Source organism: Oncorhynchus gorbuscha, linkage group LG23 (genome assembly GCF_021184085.1).
Source record: "Oncorhynchus gorbuscha isolate QuinsamMale2020 ecotype Even-year linkage group LG23, OgorEven_v1.0, whole genome shotgun sequence".
Classification (NCBI taxonomy): Eukaryota; Metazoa; Chordata; class Actinopteri; order Salmoniformes; family Salmonidae; genus Oncorhynchus; species Oncorhynchus gorbuscha.
The window spans coordinates 20,403,465-20,417,958 of NC_060195.1; the positions used below are offsets into that span (position 1 = coordinate 20,403,465).

The 14,494-nt window shown below is 41.8% G+C and overlaps 1 protein-coding gene across 1 annotated transcript in view; it reads right to left on the bottom strand.

Annotated features, from left to right (window-relative positions):
* gpc3 (glypican 3) overlaps window positions 1–14,494 on the bottom strand; it is a 264,625-nt gene that overhangs the window by 240,113 nt on the left and 10,018 nt on the right. The window lies entirely within an intron of this gene.

A 14,494-nucleotide genomic window follows, 5' to 3' on the forward strand; every position in this document is an offset into this window, starting at 1 on the left:
CCAGGGCTGTAGTTCCTGTTCACAGTGAGTAAAGAATGTGAAGATTTCCCCAACTCTGAGATGAAATGAAACCCATCCTATCTCTCGACTTGCATGTAATAAGTCATCTGACAAACATGAGAATGTGTGGAAAGACTGAGCTTTTGTTTTCCTTTTGAAACTTCTAAAGCTGAGTGCTGAAAGAGGAGGGTCAGACAAATCACTTTTACAGGAACATCCTGCCTGTGTGAAATACTCAAAGACATGACAAATGTTAGGTTGATACGCTAACAGCTTTCATCATGACCACTGCTTCTGAAGGTTGTTTAGAAATAGAAGTCATAATTGGATTTGCAGGGTTCTTTTGAAAGGTGGACATGTAAGTCATTGAAAGAGAAATTGAAGTGACAAGGATGTTTTCGTCGGACTCTGTATACATATGCCCGGGTCAAAGAAGAATTGCCCCAAAGAAATGATTTTAATGTGAAAAGGTAAATAAAGATTATGGTCTGACTTGTATCAAGGCTACCTTCAAACACAACCGTTGACCTTGTTGAATAGTTTACCTTTAACTATATCAAAGTTACAAAGAAATATCAAACTAAATATGTGTGGAGTGCTCTGATAAACACTGGGAATCAAGAACTCACCTCCCAATGGGCAAAAACTGGTTGATATGAACAAAACCTTCCATACACGTTTGGCCATGTTAGAGTGTTAGAAATTCACTTTTTGGACCTGAACACCGAAACATTCAGGAGATAGAGGTGCTCAAAGTTGACCCATTTTACACACCCGAATATTATATTATTCTTCAAAAGTAGTAGAGAGCCCACTCTGTCCAAAAATAAAACGAGCTGGTTACCATCAGTCGCGCAGCCTCCACCACATTGTAATGCACTACAGGTAGAGTGTAGTAATGTGGAGCAGAAATGTGCAGACCTGACGAATAAGTAGAGGCATGACGCACATTCACATTCACAATCACAATGAGTATCACATTCATAATCACAATGAGTATCACAATCACATTCAGAATCACAATGAGTATCACATTCACATTCACAATGAGTATCACATTCATAATCACAATGAGTATCACAATCACATTCAGAATCACAATGAGTATCACATTCACATTCACAATGAGTATCACATTCACATTCACAATCACATTCACAATCACAATGAGTATCACATTCACATTCACAATCACAATGAGTATCACATTCACATTCACAATCACAATGAGTATCACATTCACATTCACATTCACAATGAGTATCACATTCACATTCACAATCACAATGAGTATCACATTCACATTCACAATCACATTCACAATCACAATGAGTATCACATTCACATTCACAATCACAATGAGTATCACATTCACATTCACAATGAGTATCACATTCACATTCACAATCACATTCATAATCACAATGAGTATCACAATCACATTCACAATCACAATGAGTATCACATTCACATTCACAATGAGTATCACATTCACATTCAGAATCACAATGAGTATCACATTCACATTCACAATCACAATGAGTATCACATTCACATTCACAATCACAATGAGTATCACATTCACATTCACAATCACAATGAGTATCACATTCAGAATCACATTCATAATCACAATGAGTATCACAATCACATTCACAATCACAATGAGTATCACATTCACATTCACAATGAGTATCACATTCACATTCACAATCACAATGAGTATCACATTCACATTCACAATGAGTATCACATTCACATTCACAATCACAATGAGTATCACAATCACATTCACAATCACAATGAGTATCACATTCACAATCACAATGAGTATCACAATCACATTCACAATCACAATGAGTATCACATTCACATTCACAATGAGTATCACATTCACATTCACAATCACAATGAGTATCACATTCACATTCACAATGAGTATCACATTCACATTCACAATCACAATGAGTATCACAATCACATTCACAATCACAATGAGTATCACATTCACAATCACAATGAGTATCACAATCACATTCACAATCACAATGAGTATCACATTCATAATCACAATGAGTATCACAATCACATTCACAATCACAATGAGTATCACATTCACATTCACAATGAGTATCACATTCACATTCACAATCACAATGAGTATCACATTCACATTCACAATGAGTATCACATTCACATTCACAATCACAATGAGTATCACAATCACATTCACAATCACAATGAGTATCACATTCACAATCACAATGAGTATCACAATCACATTCACAATCACAATGAGTATCACATTCACATTCACAATGAGTATCACATTCACATTCACAATCACAATGAGTATCACAATCACATTCACAATCACAATGAGTATCACATTCACATTCACAATGAGTATCACATTCACATTCACAATCACAATGAGTATCACAATCACATTCACAATCACAATGAGTATCACATTCACAATCACAATGAGTATCACAATCACATTCACAATCACAATGAGTATCACATTCACATTCACAATGAGTATCACATTCACATTCACAATCACAATGAGTATCACAATCACATTCACAATCACAATGAGTATCACATTCACAATCACAATGAGTATCACAATCACATTCACAATCACAATGAGTATCACATTCACATTCACAATGAGTATCACATTCACATTCACAATCACAATGAGTATCACATTCACATTCACAATGAGTATCACATTCACATTCACAATCACAATGAGTATCACAATCACATTCACAATCACAATGAGTATCACATTCACATTCACAATGAGTATCACATTCACATTCACAATCACAATGAGTATCACAATCACATTCACAATCACAATGAGTATCACATTCACATTCACAATGAGTATCACAATCACATTCATAATCACAATGAGTATCACAATCACATTCACAATCACAATGAGTATCACATTCACATTCATAATCACAATGAGTATCACAATCACATTCACAATCACAATGAGTATCACATTCACATTCATAATCACAATGAGTATCACAATCACATTCACAATCACAATGAGTATCACATTCACATTCACAATCACAATGAGTATCACAATCACATTCACAATCACAATGAGTATCACAATCACATTCACAATCACAATGAGTATCACATTCACATTCACAATGAGTATCACATTCACATTCACAATCACAATGAGTATCACAATCACATTCACAATCACAATGAGTATCACATTCACATTCACAATGAGTATCACAATCACATTCATAATCACAATGAGTATCACAATCACATTCACAATCACAATGAGTATCACATTCACATTCATAATCACAATGAGTATCACAATCACATTCACAATCACAATGAGTATCACATTCACATTCATAATCACAATGAGTATCACAATCACATTCACAATCACAATGAGTATCACATTCACATTCACAATCACAATGAGTATCACAATCACATTCACAATCACAATGAGTATCACATTCACATTCACAATCACAATGAGTATCACATTCACATTCACAATCACAATGAGTATCACAATCACATTCACAATCACAATGAGTATCACATTCACATTCACAATCACAATGAGTATCACAATCACATTCACAATCACAATGAGTATCACAATCACATTCACAATCACAATGAGTATCACAATCACATTCACAATCACAATGAGTATCACATTCACATTCACAATCACAATGAGTATCACAATCACATTCACAATCACAATGAGTATCACATTCACATTCACAATCACAATGAGTATCACATTCACATTCACAATCACAATGAGTATCACATTCACATTCAGAATCACAATGAGTATCACATTCACATTCACAATCACAATGAGTATCACATTCACATTCACAATCACAATGAGTATCACATTCACATTCACAATCACAATGAGTATCACATTCACATTCACAATCACAATTAGTATCACAATCACATTCGCATTCAGAATCACAATGAGTATCACATTCACATTCACAATCACAATGAGTATCACATTCACATTCAGAATCACAATGAGTATCACATTCACATTCATAATCACAATGAGTATCACATTCACATTCACAATCACAATGAGTATCACATTCACATTCACAATCACAATTAGTATCACAATCACATTCGCATTCAGAATCACAATTAGTATCACATTCACATTCACAATCACAATTAGTATCACAATCACATTCGCATTCAGAATCACAATTAGTATCACAATCACATTCTCATTCAGAATCACAATTAGTATCACAATCACATTCACATTCAGAATCACAATGAGTATCACATTCACATTCAGAATCACAATTAGTATCACAATCACATTCTCATTCAGAATCACAATTAGTATCACAATCACATTCACATTCATAATCACAATGAGTATCACATTCACATTCACAATCACAATTAGTATCACAATCACATTCGCATTCAGAATCACAATTAGTATCACATTCACATTCACAATCACAATTAGTATCACAATCACATTCGCATTCAGAATCACAATTAGTATCACAATCACATTCTCATTCAGAATCACAATTAGTATCACAATCACATTCACATTCAGAATCACAATCAGTATCACAATCACAATTAGTATCACAATCACATTCACATTCAGAATCACAATTAGTATCACAATCACATTCACATTCAGAATCACAATTAGTATCACAATCACATTCACATTCACAATCACAATTAGTATCACAATCACATTCACATTCAGAATCACAATTAGTATCACAATCACATTCACAATCACAATTAGTATCACAATCACATTCGCATTCAGAATCACAATTAGTATCACAATCACATTCACATTCAGTATCACAATCACATTCACATTCAGAATCACATTCAGTATCACAATCACATTCAGAATCACATTCAGAATCACAATCACATTCACAATCACAATTAGTATCACATTCACATTCACATTCACAATCACATTCAGAATCACAATCACAATTAGTATCACAATCACATTCAGAATCACAATCATTCACAATCATATTTATATTCACAACCACATTCACAACTACACTCACAACCACATTCACAACCACACCTCTCTAACTTCCATGAAAAAACAAATAGTAATCTGCAGAGGAGGGTGAGGGCTTGTTTAACAGATCTATCTGAGAGAACTACCCAACACTGGCTGATTGATAGCACAATAAACAGACATCAGGAACTGTGGTTGAGACAGGGTTGGTAGAACTGTGGTTGAGACAGGGTTGGTAGAACTGTGGTTGAGACAGGGTTGGTAGGACTGTGGTTGAGACAGGGTTGGTAGAACTGTGGTTGAGACAGGGTTGGTAGAACTGTGGTTGAGACAGGGTTGGTAGAACTGTGGTTGAGACAGGGTTGGTAGGACTGTGGTTGAGACAGGGTTGGTAGAACTGTGGTTGAGACAGGGTTGGTAGGACTGTGGTTGATACAAGGTTGGTAGAATTGTGGTTGAGACAGGGTTGGTAGGACTGTGGTTGAGACAGGGTTGGTAGGACTGTGGTTGAGACAGGGTTGGTAGAACTGTGGTTGAGGCAGGGTTGGTAGGACTGTGGTTGAGACAGGGTTGGTAGAACTGTGGTTGAGACAGGGTTGGTAGAACTGTGGTTGAGACAGGGTTGGTAGAACTGTGGTTGAGACAGGGTTGGTAGGACTGTGGTTGAGAAAGGGTTGGTAGAACTGTGGTTGAGGCAGGGTTGGTAGAACTGTGGTTGAGGCAGGGTTGGTAGAACTGTGGTTGAGGCAGGGTTGGTAGAACTGTGGTTGAGGCAGGATTGGTAGAACTGTGGTTGAGACAGGGTTGGTAGAACTGTGGTTGAGACAGGGTTGGTAGAACTGTGGTTGAGACAGGGTTGGTAGAACTGTGGTTGAGACAGGGTTGGTAGAACTGTGGTTGAGGCAGGGTTGGTAGAACTGTGGTTGAGGCAGGGTTGGTAGAACTGTGGTTGAGACAGGATTGGTAGAACTGTGGTTGAGGCAGGGTTGGTAGAACTGTGGTTGAGACAGGGTTGGTAGAACTGTGGTTGAGGCAGGGTTGGTAAAACTGTGGTTGAGGCAGGGCGTACTAGCAGACAGGTGTTTTACTCTGAGAAATGACACAAAATCAATGCAGAACATGATGTAAGGTAAAGGGGTTGATACCACAATCCATAGGAAAGGGTCATTGTTGCACGGTATAACAGAAATGCTTTTTTCACCTCGATCTGTTTCAACAATAGATCTTCAGAGCTCAAATCGATATTGGATGGAGCCCAGGCAGTAATGAAAAGACAAAACACATTAAGGTAACATGGAAGGGAGCTAGAATGGCCAGTAAACCAGAGGAGACAGGCACTTTATAATAAATCATTTTACTGAAAAAAAAGACACCAATAATCTTTATTACAAACATACATACTGTAGCTAGCTAACTCACAGGTGGATCCAGGGCCACATCAGACTGAAATATATAATGACTCTCCTCCCATATATCGGTCAACAAGCACCTTCAGTATGCACACTGACTGGCCTAATATCTTAAATCAATAGCTTCAAAGGAGTCCTGACAGATAAAATCAAGTTAATTTCAGACTGCAGGGACAAAATGATTAAACTGTCAATACCACCCTGGGAGAGGTAAGCGCGTGTGGAGGGGGAAGAGAGACTAGAGGATTTAGCAATTATCTTCAGCAAAACAGACAGTTTCATCTGCCTTTTTGCAGATGATAAATGTATTTCATTACAGAAGTTGAGAGCAGTGGGGAATAAGTCAAGGTAGTCTGCAGGGAAAATTAAAACCTAAAAATGACACATTCTAAATAAAGCCTTTCTCACAAGACAGACCGCTTGGAACCAACATCCACCTCTTCTCCTTTACTATAGTCCTCCTCCTCCTCGTCATCACACACTGTTCTGCTCTGAGCGTGTTTCACTCAATCTTTTACACTGCTGCCAAAAGCTCCACCTTTTTAAAGGCCATACAGACAGACTGTTTTCAGGCCATACAGACAGACCGTTTTCAGGCCATACAGACAGACCGTTTTCAGGCCATACAGACAGACCGTTTTCAGGCCATACAGACAGACTGTTTTCAGGCCATACAGACAGACTGTTTTCATGCAAGCAGAAAGCCCTCCTATTATCATGTTTTGCTTTGTGTATAGTCACTTCATTAAGGAAAAATATGTAATATATGACATTTTACATGATAATGCCCTCCAACTTCCAGTTAAATGCAAAATGACACCCTCATCAAATTTAATCCTCTTAATCAATATCCTGCAGTTGTAGTTCAAATATTCTACAAGTTAACAACATTATTTAATCTGTTCTCGTTCCTCAATGTGTTTCCACAATGCATACAGTTTTAATTCAGTGATTACCCTCCCGTCCCATTATCCTCCAGTGCCATTGTCTCCTCCCGTCCCATTGACTTCTCCCTACAGGTCCCCTGGCCTCTGACTGTCCTCCCGTCCCATTGACTTCTCCCTACAGGTCCCCTGGCCTGTGACTGTCCTCCCGTCCCATTGACTTCTCCCTACAGGTCCGCTGGCCTCTGACTGTCCTCCCGTCCCATTGTCTTTTCCCTGCAGGTCCCCTGGCCTGTGACTGTCCTCCCGTCCCATTGACTTCTCCCTACAGGTCCGCTGGCCTCTGACTGTCCTCCCGTCCCATTGTCTCCTCCCGTCCCATTGACTTCTCCCTATAGGTCCCCTGGCCTCTGACTGTCCTCCCGTCCCATTGACTTCTCCCTACAGGTCCGCTGGCCTCTGACTGTCCTCCCGTCCCATTGACTTCTCCCTACAGGTCCCCTGGCCTCTGACCGTCCTCCCGTCCCATTGTCTTTTCCCTGCAGGTCCCCTGGCCTGTGACTGTCCTCCCGTCCCATTGACTTCTCCCTACAGGTCCGCTGGCCTCTGACTGTCCTCCCGTCCCATTGTCTTCTCCCTACAGGTCCGCTGGCCTCTGACTGTCCTCCCGTCCCATTGTCTCCTCCCGTCCCATTGACTTCTCCCTACAGGTCCCCTGGCCTCTGACTGTCCTCCCATCCCATTGTCTCCTCCCTACAGGTCCGCTGGCCTCTGACTGTCCTCCCGTCCCATTGTCTCCTCCCGTCCCATTGACTTCTCCCTACAGGTCCCCTGGCCTCTGACTGTCCTCCCGTCCCATTGTCTCCTCCCGTCCCATTGTCTCCTCCCTACAGGTCCCCTGGCCTCTGACTGTCCTCCCGTCCCATTGTCTCCTCCCTGCAGGTCCCCTGGCCTCTGACTGTCCTCCCGTCCCATTGTCTCCTCCCTACAGGTCCCCTGGCCTGTGACTGTTCTCCCGTCCCATCGTCTCCTCCCTGCAGGTCCCCTGGCCTGTGACTGTTCTCCCGTCCCATTGTCTCCTCCCTGCAGGTCCCCTGTGTGTCTGAGGCTGAGAGTGAAGCTGAACAAGACAGCTCCTGCAGGGCCACAGTGAGGACTGTGTACACAGCACAATCGTACACTTCATCTTTAACAAGCTCCCAGAGCCAGGCTTCATACAGGTCGGGGGACTGGGACCATACAGAACACAACCACCATGTTCCTCTGTTTCTCTGCTGCTTCGCTAATTAGAAAGCTATCAGTATGCAAGTTTAATGGAGACCAAGGAGGGAGAGGAGGGAAAGAGAGACAGAGAGAGACCGAAAGCGAGAGAGAAAGCGAGACAGAGAGCGAGAGACAGAGAAAGCGAAACAGAGAAAGACAAAGAGCGAGAGACAGAGAAAGACAAAGAGAGCGAGAGACAGAGAAAGCGAGACAGAGAAAGACAAAGAGAGCGAGAGACAGAGAAAGCGAGACAGAGAAAGACAAAGTGAGCGAGAGACAGAGAAAGCGAGACAGAGAAAGACAAAGAGAGCGAGAGACAGAGAAAGACAAAGAGAGCGAGAGACAGAGAAAGCGAGACAGAGAAAGACAAAGAGAGCGAGAGACAGAGAAAGACAAAGAGAGCGAGACAGAGAAAGACAAAGAGAGCGAGAGACAGAGAAAGCGAGACGAAGACAAAGAGAGCGAGAGCGAGAGACAGAGAAAGCGAGACAAAGACAAAGAGAGCGAGAGACAGAGAAAGCGAGACAAAGACAAAGAGAGCGAGAGACAGAGAAAGCGAGACAGAGAAAGACAAAGAGAGCGAGAGACAGAGAAAGACAAAGAGAGCGAGAGACAGGGAAAGCGAGACAGAGAAAGACAAAGAGAGCGAGAGACAGAGAAAGCGAGACAGAGAAAGACAAAGAGAGCGAGAGACAGAGAAAGCGAGACAGAGAAAGACAAAGAGAGCGAGAGACAGAGAAAGCGAAACAGAGAAAGACAAAGAGCGAGAGACAGAGAAAGCGAGAGAGAAAGCGAGACAGAGAGCGAGAGACAGAGAAAGACAAAGAGAGCGAGAGACAGAGAAAGCGAGACAGAGAAAGACAAAGAGAGCGAGAGACAGAGAAAGCGAGACAGAGAAAGACAAAGTGAGCGAGAGACAGAGAAAGCGAGACCGAGAAAGACAAAGAGAGCGAGAGACAGAGAAAGACAAAGAGAGCGAGAGACAGAGAAAGACAAAAAGAGAGCGAGAGACAGAGAAAGCGAGACAGAGAAAGACAAAGAGAGCGAGAGACAGAGAAAGACAAAGAGAGCGAGACAGAGAAAGACAAAGAGAGCGAGAGACAGAGAAAGCGAGACAAAGACAAAGAGAGCGAGAGCAAGAGACAGAGAAAGCGAGACAAAGACAAAGAGAGCGAGAGACAGAGAAAGCGAGACAAAGACAAAGAGAGCGAGAGACAGAGAAAGCGAGACAGAGAAAGACAAAGAGAGCGAGAGACAGAGAAAGACAAAGAGAGCGAGAGACAGGGAAAGCGAGACAGAGAAAGACAAAGAGAGCGAGAGACAGAGAAAGCGAGAGACAGAGAAAGCGAGACAGAGAAAGACAAAGAGAGCGAGACAGAGAAAGCAAGAGAGAGAGACAGAGATAGACAGAGAGAGAAAGAGGCCTGTGTTGTTAAGATATAGTATATGTTCAAAATATAAATGCAACATGCAACAATTTCAAAGATTTTACTGAGTTACTGTTCATATAAGGAAATATAGTCAATTGAAATAAATGAATTAGGCCCTAATCTATGGATTTCACATGACTGGGAATACAGATATGCATCTGTTGGTCACAGATACCTTTTTAAAAAGGTAGGGGCATGGATTAGAAAACCAGTCCGTATCTGGTGTGACCACCATTTGCCTCATGCAACGCGACACATCTCCTTCGCATAGAGTTGATCAGGCTGTTGATGGTGGCCTGTGGAATGTTGTCCCACACCTCTTCAATGGCTATGCGAAGTTGCTGAATATTGGCGGGAACTGGAACACGCTGTCGTACATGTCAGTCCATGGAAGAACTGGGAAATGAACAGCTTTCAGGAATTGTGTACAGATCCTTGCGACATGGGGCCGTGCATTATCAAGCTGAAACATGAGGTGATGGCGGCGGATGAATGGCACGACAATGTGACTCAGGATCTCGTTGTGGTATCTCTGTGCATTCAAATTGCAATCAATAAAATGCAGTTGTGTTCATTGTTTGAAGCTTATGACTGCTCATACCATAACCCCACCGCCACCATGGGTGGTTAAATAAAGTGGCCTAGTTAAATAAAAGTTCAATGTAAAAATAAAATAAAATGGGGCACTCTGTTCACAACACTGACATTGCCCACACACCGCCATCTGGCCGGTACAGTTGAAACCGGGATTAATCTGTGAAGAGCACACTTCCCCAGCATGCCAGTGGCAATTAAAGGTGAGCATTTTCCCACTGAAGTCGGTTACGATGTTGAACTGCAGTCAGGTCAAGGCCCTGGTGAGGACAACGAGCAGCCAGATGAGCTTCCCTGGGGCGCTTTCGGACAGTTTGTGCAGAAATTCTTCGGTTGTGAAAATCCACAGTTTTATCAGCTGACTGGGTGGCTGGTCTCAGACGATCCTGCAGGTGAAGAAGCCGGATGTGGAGGTCCTGGGCTGGTGTGTTTTTAAAATTAATTTATATGTTCTCTATGTAATTTCTTTTTTTCTCTCCCCAATTTCATGATATTAAATTGGTAGTTACAGACTTGACCCATTGCTGCACTCCAGTACGAACACGGGGGAGGCGAAAGTCGAGAGACAAGAGACCTCCGAAACACGATCCTGCCAAGCCACACTGCTTCTTGACACACTGCTTGCTTAACCCGGAAGCCAGCCGCACCAACGTGTTGGAGGAAACACAGTACAACTGGCGACCGTGTCAGTGTGCATGCGCCTGGGTCTGTAGTGACGCCTCAAGCACTGCGATGCAGTGCCTTAGACCGCTGCACCACTCGGGAGGGCTGACATGATTACACATGGTCTGCGGTTGTGAGGCCTGTTGGACATACTACAAAATTCTATAAAACAATGTTGGAGGCGGCTTATGGTAGAGAAATTACAATTATCTGCCAACAGCTCTGGTGGATATTCCTGCAGTCATGTGTTATATTCCAATTGCATGCCCACGCAGACATCTGTGGCATTGTGTTGTGTGACAAAACGGCACATTTTAGAGTGGCCTTTTATTGTGCACTTGGGTAGCCTAGTGGTTAGAGTGTTGGACTAGTAACTGGAAGGCTGCAAGTTCAAATCCCCGAGCTGACAAAGGTACAAATCTGTTATTCTGCCCCTGAACAGGCAGTTAACCCACTGTTCCTAGGCTATCATTGAAAATAAGAATTTGTTCTTAACTGACTTGCCTAGTTAAATAAAGGTACAAAAATTCAAAATGATAATGCTGTTCAATCATCTTCTTGATATGTCACACCTGTCAGATGGATCAATAATCTTGGCAAAGGAGAAATGCTCAATGACAGCGATGTAAACAGAAATATGCTTTTTGTACTTATGGAACATTTCTGGGATCTTTCATTTCAACTCATGAAACATGGGACCAACACTTTACATGTTGCGTTTATATTTTTGTTCAGAGTATATCAACTACTCGTGTTGAGACTGAGAGGAAGCTGTGGGAATCCCATCAGCTGTCTCCAGGGCACAACCAGCCACTAACACTAGGCAGGAACATTATGCATAAATAAAATAAAACAAAGACCATTTGAAACCCAAACCAAGGAATTTACATTTACATTTTAGTAATTTAGCAGACACTCTTATCTTCAGAGACTTACAGTTAGCGCAATGATCTTAAGATATCTTGGTGGGACAACCACATATCAGTAAAACAGTTATACTTCTGAATTATCTGTCCATAAAACATTCAGGTGCTTTTTGGTAAACTTGAGTCAACTTTCTGGATGAAATAGGTCCCATTATGCCTGGCGAAAACCAAACACTGCATTCCACAGTAAGAAAATGTGATGGTTAGGGGATGCTTTCCTGCCTCAGGACCTGGAAACCATGAATTCTGCTCTGTATCAGAGAAGTCTACAGGAGAATGTCAGGCCATCCATCTGTGAGCTGAAGCTGAAGTGCAGCTGGGTCATGCAGCAAGACAATAATCGAAAAAAAACACAACCAAGTCGACATGAAAATGGCTAAAAAGTAACACATTGTAAGTTCTGGAACTGCCTAGTCAAAGTTCAGACAATTGGGACGTGGCAGGTCTATGACTTTTTTGGACAACGCCTGGTGATGTACTGGGCCCTACGCACTAACCTCTGTATCGCCTTGGGGTCGGATGCCAAGCAGTTGCCATACCAAGCGGTGATGCAGACAGTCAGGATGCTCTCAATGGTGCAGTTTTATAACTTTTTGAGGATCTGAGGGCCCATGCCAAATCTTTTCATCCTCCTGGGTGGGAGTTAATGTGTGTGGACCATGTTAATTCATTAGTGATGTGGACACAGAGGAACTTGAAGCACTCAACCCGCTCCAATACAGCCCTGTGAATTTGGATGTAGGCGTGCTCGGCCCTCCTCAGAGAATCTATGGTGGGGAAAGTACACAAAGCAGATCTACAGTTGAATTCGGAAGTTTACATACACTTAGGTTATAGTCATTAAAACTAGTTTTTCAACCACTTAAACAAATCGATTGTTAATAAACTACAGTTTTGGCAAGTCGGTTAGGACATTTACTTTGTGCATGACATAAGTAATTTTTCCATCACAAAGCCCTGACCTCAATCTGTGGGCAGAACTGAAAAAGCATGTGCGAGCAAGGAGGCCTACAAACCGGACTCAGTTACACCAGCTCTGTCAGGAGGAATGGGCCAAAATTCACCCAACTTATTGTGGGAAGCTTGTGGATGGCAACCCAAAACGTTTGACCCATGTTAAACAATTTAAAGGCAATGCTATCAAATACTAAAGGAGTGTATGTAAACTTCTGACCCACTGGGAATGTGATGAAAGAAATAAAAGCTGAAATAAATAATTCTCTCTATTCTGACATTTCACATTCTTAAAATAAAGTGTTGATCCTAACCGACCTAAGACAGGAAATGTCTTGTGAAAAACTGAGTTTAAATGTATTTGGCTAAGGTGTATGTAAATTTCCGAGCAGAGGCTCAACTTTCTAAGGGGGGGCTGAACTCCTCCTCATTAAGAAATGCCACTGAAGCCATGAATACCGAGTTATCCCTCACAGCCACCGTACAGTATTGTCTATGACTGGCTAAGGGAATGACAGTTGTGTATTGCTAATGTTAGGTCACTAATGTGAGGATGTTTGAGTTGGAAAAGACCTAAGCGGTTTATTAAGAACAGGTCTCGTTCTTTCAGCATAACATTGGCAACGATGTATTGTATGTCTCATGTCAATCAAACAAGTTGAGGCGCTGCGTGCTAATGACTCAATTGGGTAGTTCTGATGTCTGTAAAGAAATTGGGGGGCTGTAGGTTGATTCTGTCACTATGATTGGATAGCATGCACCTGTTTTTCCTGCTCACCCTTATCATATGCTCATAGCATTTAGATGGGTGGTGCCAGCTGTCCAAGCCCAACCCTCAAATATCCTTGTAAATCGGCGATGTCATGGATTCCTTAAATCTGCGACATTCACATTTTGTAAAATACTGACCTTATGACTAAAGTTATCCTACTTACATGTTTTATTACATTTCAGGACTAGAATTTATGTTTATGACTACTACCAATGCCAAATAGGCAGTTTTCAACCAGAAATAGTTTGTTTTTTGGTTCAGTTGCTCTTTAAGAAAACTAGGCTCTTTTCATTTTGATAGTGTTCCTCTGGTGATGCGTTGGGCTGATCGCACCACCCTCTGGAGAGCCCCTGTGCAGTTGCTATATCAGGAGGCATGCTCCCTCTGATGTCTCCTGAAGTTCACTATCAGCTCCTTCATTTTGTTGACGTTGACTTGGAGACGTGCGTGGCCATGCAGTCATGGGTGAACATGGAGTACAGGAGGGGGCTGAGC